This window comes from Hylobates moloch, unplaced genomic scaffold (assembly GCF_009828535.3).
Source record: "Hylobates moloch isolate HMO894 unplaced genomic scaffold, HMol_V3 SCAFFOLD_11, whole genome shotgun sequence".
Classification (NCBI taxonomy): domain Eukaryota; kingdom Metazoa; phylum Chordata; class Mammalia; order Primates; family Hylobatidae; genus Hylobates; species Hylobates moloch.
Genome location: NW_026652286.1, coordinates 95,369,229 through 95,382,060, shown reverse-complemented (window position 1 = coordinate 95,382,060; position 12,832 = coordinate 95,369,229). Strand labels below are relative to the sequence as shown.

General features: G+C 42.2%; 1 non-coding gene across 1 annotated transcript; it reads left to right on the top strand.

Moving 5' to 3' along the window:
• Window positions 1–339: 339 nt before the first annotated feature.
• On the top strand, window positions 340–442 carry LOC116477629 (U6 spliceosomal RNA). The gene has a single exon (XR_004250572.1). It is a non-coding gene; the product is annotated as a U6 spliceosomal RNA (small nuclear RNA).
• Window positions 443–12,832: the final 12,390 nt, after the last annotated feature.

The window sequence follows — 12,832 nt, the reverse complement described above, 5'->3', positions numbered from 1 at the left end:
TTTGTTACAAAGGGGTGAAAAATTTATCAAGGTTAGGTACTGGTCTACCGGTTGACATTTGAGAACTACTGGTCTAAAAGACCTCATGCAAATATTTTATAAATATCTGAGAACCCTGAAATATTTCAGCATAGGGACTTGGAGTTAAAGCACTGTATTCAAAATGGCCTTTAGGGCCCATTTTAAAGCAATTATTTTGTTTATTAAAAATTGTCATTATTTCACTTGTTTCTGAGTCTTGAGGACTGCATGTTTCTTACGGTGTCTCTAACCGTTGATTGTACAAATTAAGCTTGGACACCTACCACTTGGTATGTATGTCCTTACAAAGTGCATAATGTGCTTCAGCAGCACGTATACTAAAATTGGAATGCTACAGAGAAGATTGGCATTGTCCCTGTGCAAGGATGACACACAAATTTGTGAAGCGTTCCATGTCTTTTTTTTAAACAAATAAAAAAGTGCGGCTGGGCATGGTGGTTCACACCTGTAATCTCAGCACTTTGGGAGGCTGAGGCAGGCGGATCACCTGAGGTCAGGAGTTCGAGACCAGCCTGGCCAACATGGTGAAACCCCGTCTCTACTAAAAATACAAAAATTAGCTGGGCGTGGTGGTGGGCGCCTGTAATCCCAGCTACTCGGGAGGCTGAGACATGAGAATCCCTTAAATCTGAGAGGCAGAGGTTGCAGTGAGCCAAGATTGCGCCACTGCATTCCAGCCTGTGTGACAAGGCTAGACACCCTCTCAAAAAAAAAAAAAAAAAAAAAAAAAAAAAAGGATGTGAGCTCTGGATCACATTTTTTGAGTTTGAAACCATCTCAATCATTTAGTATATAACCTTGGGAAGGTAATTAATCTTTTTGTGCCCATTTTTTATAATAAAAAATTGGACTGACCATTGTATCTGATTGCTAAAATAAGATTCGAAATCCTTGGGTTTCCTGAGCAATAGAAATGCCCTTGTTATTCATGAACCCTTTGGACCATACCCAAAGTAATGCCAGTGAGATGACTCAGGTTGGGAGCTGGTCATGTCAGAAAGACCAAACATGAGACTAGAGGGTTTGAGCTGTCAGTGGGGTGATATCTGTTTGGCCTCTTCTGAGGAGATTTGGTGGGGCTAGAGATTTAGTTTAATCATGTCACCAATGAATCCATCAATCATGCTATGTAAGGAAATCCCAATAAAATCTCTGGACACTGAAGCTTAGTGGAGCTTCCTGGGTGGTGAACACATCTGTGTGCTGGAAGGTAGCACATCCTAATTCCACAGGGAAAGGGTGCAAAAGCTCTGCATTCTGGACCCTTCCAGCTCTTGCTCTATGGTCTTTTCATGTGACTGGTCCTGACTTGTATACTTACAATTAAACTGTAATTACAAATACAGTGTATTTCTGAGTTTTATGAGTGATTCTACTAAGTTATCAAACCTGAGAAGGTTGTGGGAACCCCTGAATTTGTATTCAGTTGGTCAGAGGTATATGGGTGGCCTGGGGACCACTGAACTTGTGACTGTCATCTGAAGCGAGAGCAGTATTAATGGAATCTGTGCCTCTTAACCCATGGGGTCTGTGATATCGAACTGTAGTACTGTGGTAACTTAGATTCCTCATTTGTAAAATGAGAATTCATAATTGTATTTGCCTAATAGGATTATTAGGACATTAATTGTATTAGTACATGCCTAGCTTTGGGGAAACTATATAATGTTTGAATGGCAATTCTTCTAAAACTAACAGATAATCAAAAGCACAAACAATTGTTTTGCACCTCTAAACTTCACCTAACAGAAAGAACAGAAGAAAATGTTAAGTATAATTGGAAAAGCGGAGCAATAAAGGGAATTCTTAAGCAGGTAGTAAAACATCTAATGCTACTACATTTAAAACATATGTAGAGCTGCCAAAATAGAATAGCAGCACAAAATATAAAATTGCCTTTGCAGAAAAATTATAAGTGAGAAAATGATGACAGTGAGAGAAATCTGACATGGCTGACTCCATCTTGCTTCTAGCCTCACAGGTTGGCTGTCTTTGCTCATTTCTGGGTGTGGTTCAAGCTAACTTTGGGAGAAACTTAGTTTATAGCTTAAATGATAACAGCTCTTCCCCCAAACTAATCTATTCTTGTAAAACTAATGAAAGGCCACCAAGTTAGGATGAGAGGGGCTTGAATTCTAAATAAGTGCCACCCATTATTCTGGAGGTCATAAGATTCGCAACTTCCCCAGTTACTCTTTTCTTTTTTTGAGATTGAGAGAGAGTCTTGCTCTGTTGCCTAGGCTGGAGTGCAGTGATACAATCTTGCCTCACTGCAACCTCCGCCTCCCGGGTTCAAGCGATTCTCATGCCTCAGCCTCCCCAGTAGCTGGGATTATAGGCATGCGCCACCACACCCAGCTAATTTTTGTATTTTTAGTAGAGATGGGGTTTCACCATGTTGGCCAGGCTGGTCTCGAACTCCTGGCCTCAAGTGATCTGCCTGCCTCGGCCTTCCAAAGTGCTGGGATTACAGGTGTTAGCCACAGCAACTGGCCCCAATTACTCTTGAAGATAACATAACTATTGTAGAACCTAAGACTGGCCTTTTGAGACGTCTTTTCAGGTTTTTGCATTTCTGGCAACTGGATGGGCCAACCTGGATCTGCCAACCAGTCCTGTGGCCCTCACCCAGGAACTGACTCAACATAAGAAGACAGCTTCAATTCCCCATGATTTCATCTCCAACCCCCTACCCTACTCCCTTGTCCACCAAACTATCTTTGAAAAACCCATAACCTCCAAGTCTTTGGGGAAACTGATCTGAGCAATAATAAATCTCTGGTCTCCTGTACAGCTGGCTCTGAGTGAATTTAACTCTTTCTCTATTGCAGTTCCCCTGTCTTGATAAATCAGCTCCGTCTAGACAGTGGGCAAGGAGAACCCATCAGGTGGCTACAAATTGAGGGTCCAGAGACGGGCAAGACCCACAGCACTTACTGTATTTTATTTTATTATTACATTTCATTTCATTTCATTTTTTTTAGAAACAGAGACTTGCTCTATTGCCCAGGCTGGAGGGCAGTGTTGTGATCATAGCTCACTGCCGCCTTGAACTCCCGGGCTCAAGTGATCCTCCTGCCTTAGCCTCCTGAATAGCTGGGACTATAGGTGTGTAGCATTGCACTTGGCACCCAGTGTATTTTAATGGCAGTTTTTCAAATCATCAGGAAAATATATCTAACAAATGGTGCTAGGACAATTGGATAATGATTTGAATAAAAGCTAAGTTTCTTTAATTCATAGCACTCACCAATAGAAATCCCATATTTGTGAAAAAGTTAAAAGATTGAAAATAAATCACTAAAAAATTGGAAGGACTGGACGCAGTGGCTTATACCTATAATTCCAGCACTTTGGGAGGCTGAGGTAGGAGGATTACTTGAGGCCAGGAGTTCAAGACCAGCTTGGGCAACATAGCAGGATGCATCCTAAAAAAAAAAAAAAAATTTAGAAGAAAATATGAGTATTTTGCTGTCATCAACACAGGTAAGACCTTTATAGCATAAAAGGAAGGGCAAATCATAAATGCACATGAAGATGGAACTGATCTTACAAAAGTAAAAATGTATAGACATTAAGCAATTAACATCAGAAGTGACAAACTGAGCAACATTTACAATATGTATCAGAAATATTTTAAAAACAAGTGTAGTCATCAAGATTGGAAAGATCATAGCATAGACTAGAAATTGGCAAACCTTTTCTGTAAAGAACCAGATGGTCACTGTTTAGGGTTTGTGGGCTGTGCATTCTCTGTGGTGGCTCCTTAGCTCTGCCACTGTGGCATGAAAGTAGCCATAGGCAGCAGGTAAACAGACAGGCATAATTGTGTTCCAATAAAACCCTGTTTTGTTTTGTTTTGTTTTTTTTTTTGAGATGGTGTCTCGCTCTGTTGCCCAGGCTGGAGTGCAATGGCATGATCTCGGCTCACTGCAACCTCTGCCTCCCAGGTTAAAGTAATTCTCCTGCCTCAAGCTCCTGATAGCTGCGACTACACATGCATGCCACCACACCTGGATAATTTTTTGTATTTTTTAGTAGAGACAGGGTTTCACTATGTTAGCCAGGATGGTCTCAATCTCCTGACCTCGTGATCCACCTGCCTGAGCCTCCCAAAGTGCTGGGATTACAGGCATGAGCCACCACGCCGGGCCTAAAACCCTGTTTATAGACAGTGAAACTTGAATTTCACTTAATTCCCATGTGTCACGAAATGGTTTTCTTCTTTTGATTTTTTTCAGCTATTTAAAAATGCAAAAGCCATCCTTTGCTCTGGCAGCAGGCCACTTTGTCCCACAGGCTGTAGTTTGCTACCTCTGACAAAGACACAGATTCTGAAAGGGGCCTCCGGGTATGAGCAGGTTTGAGAGGATGGGGGTGGGGGTTGCATTTGGCCCTTGATCATAACTCATCAGAAAATAAATCAGTGGGGATTTAGGACAAAGAGCAGATAGATACTCAGTAGAGAATGTGGAGCCCCCAGGTGTTTCGTGGGTCTGGTCCCGCAAGCAGGCAGGATGGGTTGGAGGGGTGTCCGTTGGGACACTCTCGTAATGGAAGAGGGACTTCTCAGCCGCCATAATCACATGAATTAATTCCCCTAATAAACCCTCTTTCATCTATGTATGTATAGGCCCTAGGAGCCTGCCCCAGAGCAGGAGAATGGAGATGGATACAAGACATGGTGTGGAGATGGAGCTGAATGTTAAGGAAGGTTCAGAATGAAAGTGGACAGAGACTCTGACTTGTCTAACTGGAAGGGAGCTGGGCCCACGAATAGAAATAGTAGACAGAGAAGGCAGTGGTGGCAGCCAATGAGGAGCTCAGTTATCGCCACGGTTTGAAGTATCAGAAAAAAACTCAGGTGAATAAATGCGAGGGAAAACTGGAGCAAGGTCAGAATAATGATCTCAAAGACATCTCAGGAGTGTCTGCTACAGTCCAGGACTTTGGACAATGCCTAATATTGGAAGCAATGAGAAAGAGGAAAGCTGGTGATCTAGTTCACAGTGGCTCAATCCTGGCTCCATCACCAGCATCAGGAACTTTACAAGGATCAAGTCTCAGAGGAATATTATGAGAATCAAATGAAATCACAGTTGATGAAGTATTTTGCACACTGCCATATTCCTTATATGTGCTGGCTTGAGTTTGGATCATAATCCCGAAAGACAGTCCCAAATGCCTTAATCCCAAATGTTGAAATCCCTAAAAATTAAAATTCATAAAATCTAAAATTCCTAGCATCTAAAATCACCAAAATCACACTTGTGTTATGTTAGGTGGAACTATTACCCTGTTATTGCCTTTAGTGGGAAATCAAGTATGGTTGAAGGAGATGCATATGAGTGTCAAGGTGACAAGCGGTGGATTTGTGAACTTGATTTTAGGTGTGAACTTGACTGGAAAAAGGAACACCTAGAAACCTGGCAGAGCATGAGTTGGGGTGTGCCTGTGAGGGTGTTTCCAGAGGAGCTTAGTGTGTGGGTCTGAGTGGAGTAGGTGGGGGAAGATCTGCCATCAGTGCTGGCGGATACCATCCAATTGGCTGTGGGCCCAGAAGGAACAAATACAGAAGGCGAATTTGTCTCTCTTTGAGACCTGGGACAGACTTTACTGGTGCTGTCTTGGACATCAGAAGTCCAAGTTCACTGGCCTTTGGACTCAAGGACTTACTCCAGGGGACCCCTGGGTACTAAGACTTTCAGCACTGGACCAAGAGTTACACCATTGGCTTCCCTGGTTCTGAGGGCTTTGGACTTCCATCGAGCCATGCTGCCAGTGTTCCAGGGTCTCTAACTTGCAAACAGCCTGTCATGGGACTTCTCAGCCGCCATAATCACATGAATGAATTCCCCTAATAGACCCTCTTTCATCTATCTGTGTATATATCCTACTGCTCCTGTCTGTCTGGAGAACCCTGACTCTTAGATTTGGTATTGGAGAAGATGAATATTATTCCTTCCGACCGGATTCTTCACTACACAATGAAAGAGATCTGTGAAATTGTTTCTTTGCAAAAAGTCTGTGATAATTTAAGTGTATGAGGCTCCTTAACGGTGAAAATAAAAAGCTAATTATTATTGGTGCTACAAAAGCAGAAAATTGCTTACTTGCAATGGCCAAGAGTAACCAGGCTTTCAAGTGAACAGCATGTGCTTACAAAATGTGTAGGTCACAACACTCTCCAAATGCAAGTGCAGTGAGCATTTTGAAGATCATAGAAGTGAAAATGCAGGCAAAATTTACAAGTTATTATGTCATTTTAAAAGCATTTAATGACTAATGGCATTGATGGTACATAACGCCATAAATAGTATGTGGGAAAATACAGATATCAACAACTCTGAGGTATTCTGAACAGATGCAGTCTGAATAAGAAATTTAAAAAATATCTTGATTAATTTTGTAGGTTGTTTTTTCCTATACTCAAGAGTGATATATGAAATAAATCCATGCTACACCTAAATGCATCTAAAATGTTTTCTTTAGGATAAGGCCCAAGAATGGCATTAGTAGATGAAAAATATCCACTTAAAAAAGTATTTGGGTTGGGGGTGGTAACTCACGCCTATAATCCCAACACTTTAAGAGGCTGACATGGTTGGACTGCTTAAGCTCAGGAGTTCAAGACCAGCCTGGGCAACATGGAAAAACCTCATCTCTATATTAAATTTAATTTTTTTAATTAAAAAAGAAAAACATAAAGAAAAAATTTATTTGGCAATATATTAAAATAGGATTGAATTGAGCATCCCGTCCAAATTCATTTGATTTCTGTAGTGGGCAATGTAATCACTTTGACTTCCTGATCACCTCATTGCTTTATCAGTCATTCATTTATATAGGAAATACATATCAAGTGCTTACTCTGTGCTTGATACTGCAATCAACTAGGAATCCAAAGATGCACACACACAGTACACGCTGTGGGAGCTGATGGGTTAATGACTGGGCAGATAAACCAGTTGCTATAAAAATGTATGCACTACGGAACAAAGTGTTCTCTAAACACTCCAAGCCCAGAGACGAGCGAGTGCTAGCTTGTCCTGAGTCAGGAGAGGGAGGGACATCTGAGATGCATCTTGATGTTTCAGCTGGTGTTAATCAAGTGGAGGGGGACAGAAACAGGAGGGCATTCCCAAGAGGTAATAGTGTGTGTGTGTGTAGGGACACAAAGGTGTAAATGACTATGGCACATTCAAAAAAGGGAAGCTGCTGGGTATGGCTAAATTGTAGTGTTTGCATGTGTGTGTATGCGTGTGTGTGTGTGTGTGTGTGTGTGTGTGTCTTCACACAGCAAGTGGGTGCTAGAAGACAAAACCTGAAAGGTAATTTGAAGTCAGAATGGGAAGGGCCTTAGGATGCCTAGAGTCTTAGGAACCTCTGAGGGCTTTAGTTTTGAACACATTTGTCTAACATATATATTCAGCAACCTGAATCAGGGTATGGATGTGTGGAACCTGATGATTGGGCTGGGGGAAAAAAGAGAGGAATCACTTGATGAAGATGCTTATGGCTCACAAATAAGCTCAATGAATTCTTCAACACTGTTGGAAATGGGCAAGACATTATACTGCGTGATACTATTTTATGGATAGGTAGATAGATATAAAGTAGTATCACACAAAATATCTATATTTTATATAGATATAAAATAGCATCACACAATACAATACAATATCTATACATATGTATCTATACATATATGTACATATGATATATATCTCCTAGCATGAATTGTGAACCTTAAAAGAGAAGAATCAGGGAATATTCTGTGGTTTATCATGGTGTCAGGTTCATATTACCTATTAATAATGAGATAGAGTGGCCTAGGCACATGACCAAGTTAACTGGACCAACCAAGCTGACTGGACACTGGGTGGAGAGCATAAGTTCTTAAACTAAAAGACTGCAAGCACAGATTCACCTCCAGGTTCAAATTCCCCTGGGATAAGCTAGGCTATTATAGTGGGAACAGATCTTAGTGTACAAACCCAGGTGTGCAAAGCATATCAAATTTCTTAATTTCCTTTAGAAAATTGCATCGGAATCAAAATAACCAATTTGCTGGCAGGAAATTAAACTTCAGTCATTATAGGAGCTCCTGTCTCCAAGAACATACAAAGGCACAAAGGTCACCCAGTGCTAAACCACTGGGGAGGCCCTTGTGGTCAATGATTGTCAGCCATTGTCTGCTGAGTGGCTCAAGTCCCTATGAATTTGTCCCTTTAGGACCATTCTGTGCCCATCCTACCTGCAGAACCTAGGAAAATTTTCCACAACTTTAGACTTCACTGCCTGGGGTCCAGCCTCTGTTGGTTTACCACAGTGGCAACACAGTAAGAGAGGCATCCAGCACAAAGCTAGAGAATCAGCGAAGCTGTCCTGGAGGATGTACTTTTTCTGTCTTTTTTCTTTGAGACGGAGTCTTGCTCTGTTGCCCAGCTGGAGTGCAATGGTGAGATCTTGGCTCATTGCAACCTCCATCCTCCGGGTTCAAGTGATTCTCTTGCCTCAGCCTCCCGAGTAGCTGGGATTACAGGTGCTCGCCACCACGCCCAGCTAATTTTTTGTGTTTTTTGTAGAGACAGGGTTTTACCATGTTGGCCAGGCTGGTCTCGAACTCCTGACTTCAGGTGATCCACCCGCCTTGGCCTCCCAAAGTGCTGGGATTACAGGCATGAGACACCGCACCTGGCCTGATGCACTGTTTCTAACAAAGCTTTCTGCTTCATCTGTTATTTCAATTTCTTCTGTTGAAACTTGTAGTCAACCAACTTTCCGCTCTTCTCCCCATCCTGTCACACCTGTTTCAGTCCCTGCTGGAGTGGCCTGGCTCACTCCTTTCCCTTGCTTTTTATCTTGTTAAGTCTTTCCCTAAGAGATACAAGAACCACTGAAACACTGTGACATAGAATGGCCAATGGTAAATGTGTAACGCAGGAGTTAGGAAGGGGCTTCGGCATAGGTTCTTATTTTTTTTTGGACTCTCAGCACATGACCTTCTTCTTTTTGGTCTTAGGTACCCATCTACCTAGAGGTAGATTAGCATTCTTTTTTCTTTTCTTTTTTTTTCTTTTTTCTTTTTTTTTGAGATGGAGCCTTGCTCTGTTGCCCAGGCTGGAGTGCGGTGGTACAATCTTGGCTCACTGCAACCTCCACCTCCCGGGTTCAAGTGATTCTCCTGCCTCAGCCTCCTGAGTAGCTGGGATTACAGGCTCCTGTCATCATGCCAGGCTAATTTTTGTATTTTTAGTAGAGATGGAGTTTCATAATGTTGGCCAGGCTGGTCTCGAACTCCTGACCTCAAGTGATCTGCCTGCCTTGGCCTCCCAAAGTGCTGGGATTACAGACGTGAGCCACCACACCCAGCCTAGATTAGGATTCTTACAGAAGGAATGCAAAGGAAAAGAAGAGAGAGAGAGGGCTATGGGAAAGGTAGATTTCACCTTTTCATTTTCTAACTCCCCCTTGAGGCTGAGACATTCAAGAATCCCACAGTCTTCACTTCCACCAAGAGATCCAGCAAGCCTCCCCTCCTGCCTCCCAATAGCATGCTCAGATGTCACTACAGAGAGCTGGAGAGGCAGGCAGGAGAATGGCCATTCTGAGGGGACAGACATTCAGGTTTCCACATAAAGGCTAAGTGTGTTCTAAAGGACAATTTAGATTACTGCACTGAATTCAACTAAATCTAGGCAGACTTTCCTTCCTCCTTAGCCACTGAGTAGGGGCTTGTGAGAACACTGGATCAGTAAGGCATAAAATAAGCGAGCTCACATCTGGGTGTACTGATAGTGGATTTCCAGGTTCATTGCCATACAGAGGAGTGATATAGGAGAGAGAGAAGAAATGTTAGAGGCTGTAGCATAAAGAAAAGCAGAGACAAGGAAGTCTGGGATGTTTGGAGAACAGTGTGCAAATCCGATTTGGCTAAAATGTATACGAAGCATATCAGAGTCAGAGATTTGCAAATACATCAGTGGAGTTGGGCAACATCAAGGGATTAAGAACAGAGGGATGCTGCGATAGGACAGTTCCCCACATATGAGGTTGAATATTTGAACATTTTTGGACATACATACGATTTCACCTAGCATTTAGAGCAGCGACTTTTTTTTTTTTTTTGAGACGGAGTTTCACTCTCTCACTCTGTCACCCAGGCTGGAGTGCAGTAGCGCGATCTCGGCTCACTGCAACCTCTGCTTCCCAGGTTCAAGCAATTCTCATGCCTCAGCCTGGGATTACAGGCACGTGCCACCATGCTCGGCTCAGTTTTGTATTTTTGGTAGAGATGGAGTTTCACCATATTGGCCGGGTTGGTCTTGAACTCCTGGCCTCAAGTAATCTGCCCTTCACCTCCTGGGTTCAAGTGATTCTCGTGCCTCAACCTCTTGAATAGCTGGGATTATAGGCACCCACCAACATGCCTGGCTAATTTTTGTATTTTTAGTAGAGACGGGCTTTCACCATGTTGGCCAAGCAGGTCTTGAACTCCTGGCTTCCAGTGATCCTCCCTACTCGGCCCTGCAAAGTACTGGGATTACAGGTATGAGCCACTGCACCTGGCCAAGGCTAATTTTCATTTGTTGACTCAGGACCTACCAGCAGGAACCTCCTAATGTATAATTTTTAAAATGCAATTAATTATTTGATTATTTGTCCTACCATTTACAACAATTTTATTTTATATTAGGGAGTACGTTTGCTGGCTTGTTATATGGGTATTACATGCGTAATGGTGGGGATTGAGCTTCTAATGCACCTATAGCCCAAATATTGAATATTGTACCCAACAGGTAATTTTTCAACCCTCACTTCCCTCCCAACCTCCCCTCTTTTGGAGTCCTCAGTGTCTATTAGCTCCATCTTTATGTCCATGTGTACCCATTGTGTTTTTTTTGTTTGTTTGTTTTGTTTTGTTTTGTTTTTTTTAAAACAGGTTCTCACTCTGTTGCCCAGGTTGGAGTGCAGTGGCAACATCACGGCTCACTGCAGCCTCAACCTTCCGGGCTCAAGTAGCCCTCTCACCTCAGCCTTCCGAGTAGCTGGGACTACAGGCATGCGCTACCACCCCTGGTGAATTTTTGTATTTTTTTGTAGAGACAGGGTCCCACTATGTTGCCCAGGCTGGTCTCAAGCTCCTGGGCTCAAGTGATCCTCCCACTTGGCCTCTCAAAGTGTTGGGATTACAGGTATGGGTCACCACACCCAGCCTGTAATCATTGTTTAAGTGAGAATCATTGTATAAGTGAAAACATGTGATATTTGATTTTCTGCTTCTGAATTAGTTCACCTAGGATAATGGCCTCAGCTCCACCCATGTTTCTGAAAAGGACATGATTTCATTCTCTCTTTTTTTTTTTTTTTTTTTTTGGGACGGAGTCTCGCTCTGTCACCCAGGCTGGAGTACAGTGGCGCGATCTCGGCTCACTGTTCATGCCTCCCGGGTTCACGCCATTCTCCTGCCTCAGCCTCCTGAGTAGCTGGGACTACAGGCCCCCACCACCACACCCAGCCAATTTTGTTTTTGTATTTTTAGTAGAGACGGGGTTTCACTGTGTTAGCCAGGATGGTCTCGATCTCCTGACCTCATGATTCACCTGCCTCGGCCTCCCAGAGTGCTGGGATTACAGGCGTGAGTCACCACACCAGGCTGATTTCATTCTTTTTTAATGGTTGTGTAATATTCCATGGTGTATATATACCACACTGTCTTTATCCAATCAACCATTGGTGTACACTTAGAATGGTTCCAAGACTTTGCTATTGTGTTTAGTGCTGCAATAAATGTCTGAGTGCAGATGTCCGTTTTATATAATGCTTTCCTTTCCTTTGGGTAGGCGGCCAGTAGTGGGATTGGTGGATCAAACAGTAGTTCCATTCTTAGTTCTTTGAGATACTTCCACACTGTTTTTCATAGAAATTGAACTAATTTACATTCCCACCAACAGTGTGTAAGTGTTCCTTTTTGTTTTTCTACCATATGCTAATATCCTTAGTTATTATTATTTGTTTAATTCCCAGGGTTTTAAAAAATTGACTTATGATAATTGCACATCTTTATGGGGTACATGGTGATGTTTCAACACACATACTGTATGTTGATCAGATCATAGTAATTAGTGTATCCATCATCTCAAACATTTATCATTTGTTTGTGTTGGGAACATTCAATATCCCCCTTCCAGCAATTTGAAACTATGAAACATATTATTGTTAACTATAATCATCCTACAATGGTAGAGAACACTAGAATGTGTTCCTCTTGTCTGTAATTTTGTATCCTTTAACCAGCATCTCCGAATCCTCCCCTCCCTACTATCTTTCCCAGTCTTTAGTATCCTGTTCTACCTATTGCTTCTATGAGGTCAACTTTAAAAAATTTCCATATATGAGTGAAAACATATCTTTAACTTGCTGTTCCTGGTTATTTTGTTTAACATAATGTCTTCCAGTTTCATCCATGTTTCTGTGAATGACAAGATTTTCTTATATTTAAAGGCTGAATAGTATTCTATTGTGTGTATCTATGCCACATTTTCTTTATCCACCTGTTTGTTCTCGAATACCTAGGTTGATTTCAAATCTTGGCTATTGTGACTAGTGCTACAATAAACATGGGGATGCAGTTGTCTTTTCAATGTAGTGATTTTCTTTCCTTTGGATAAATGCCCATTAGTGGGATTGCTGGGTTATATGGCTGTTCTATTTGTAGTTTTTTTAAGGAACCTCTATTCTGTTCTCCATAGTGGCTATACTAGTTTACATTCCCACTAACAGTGTA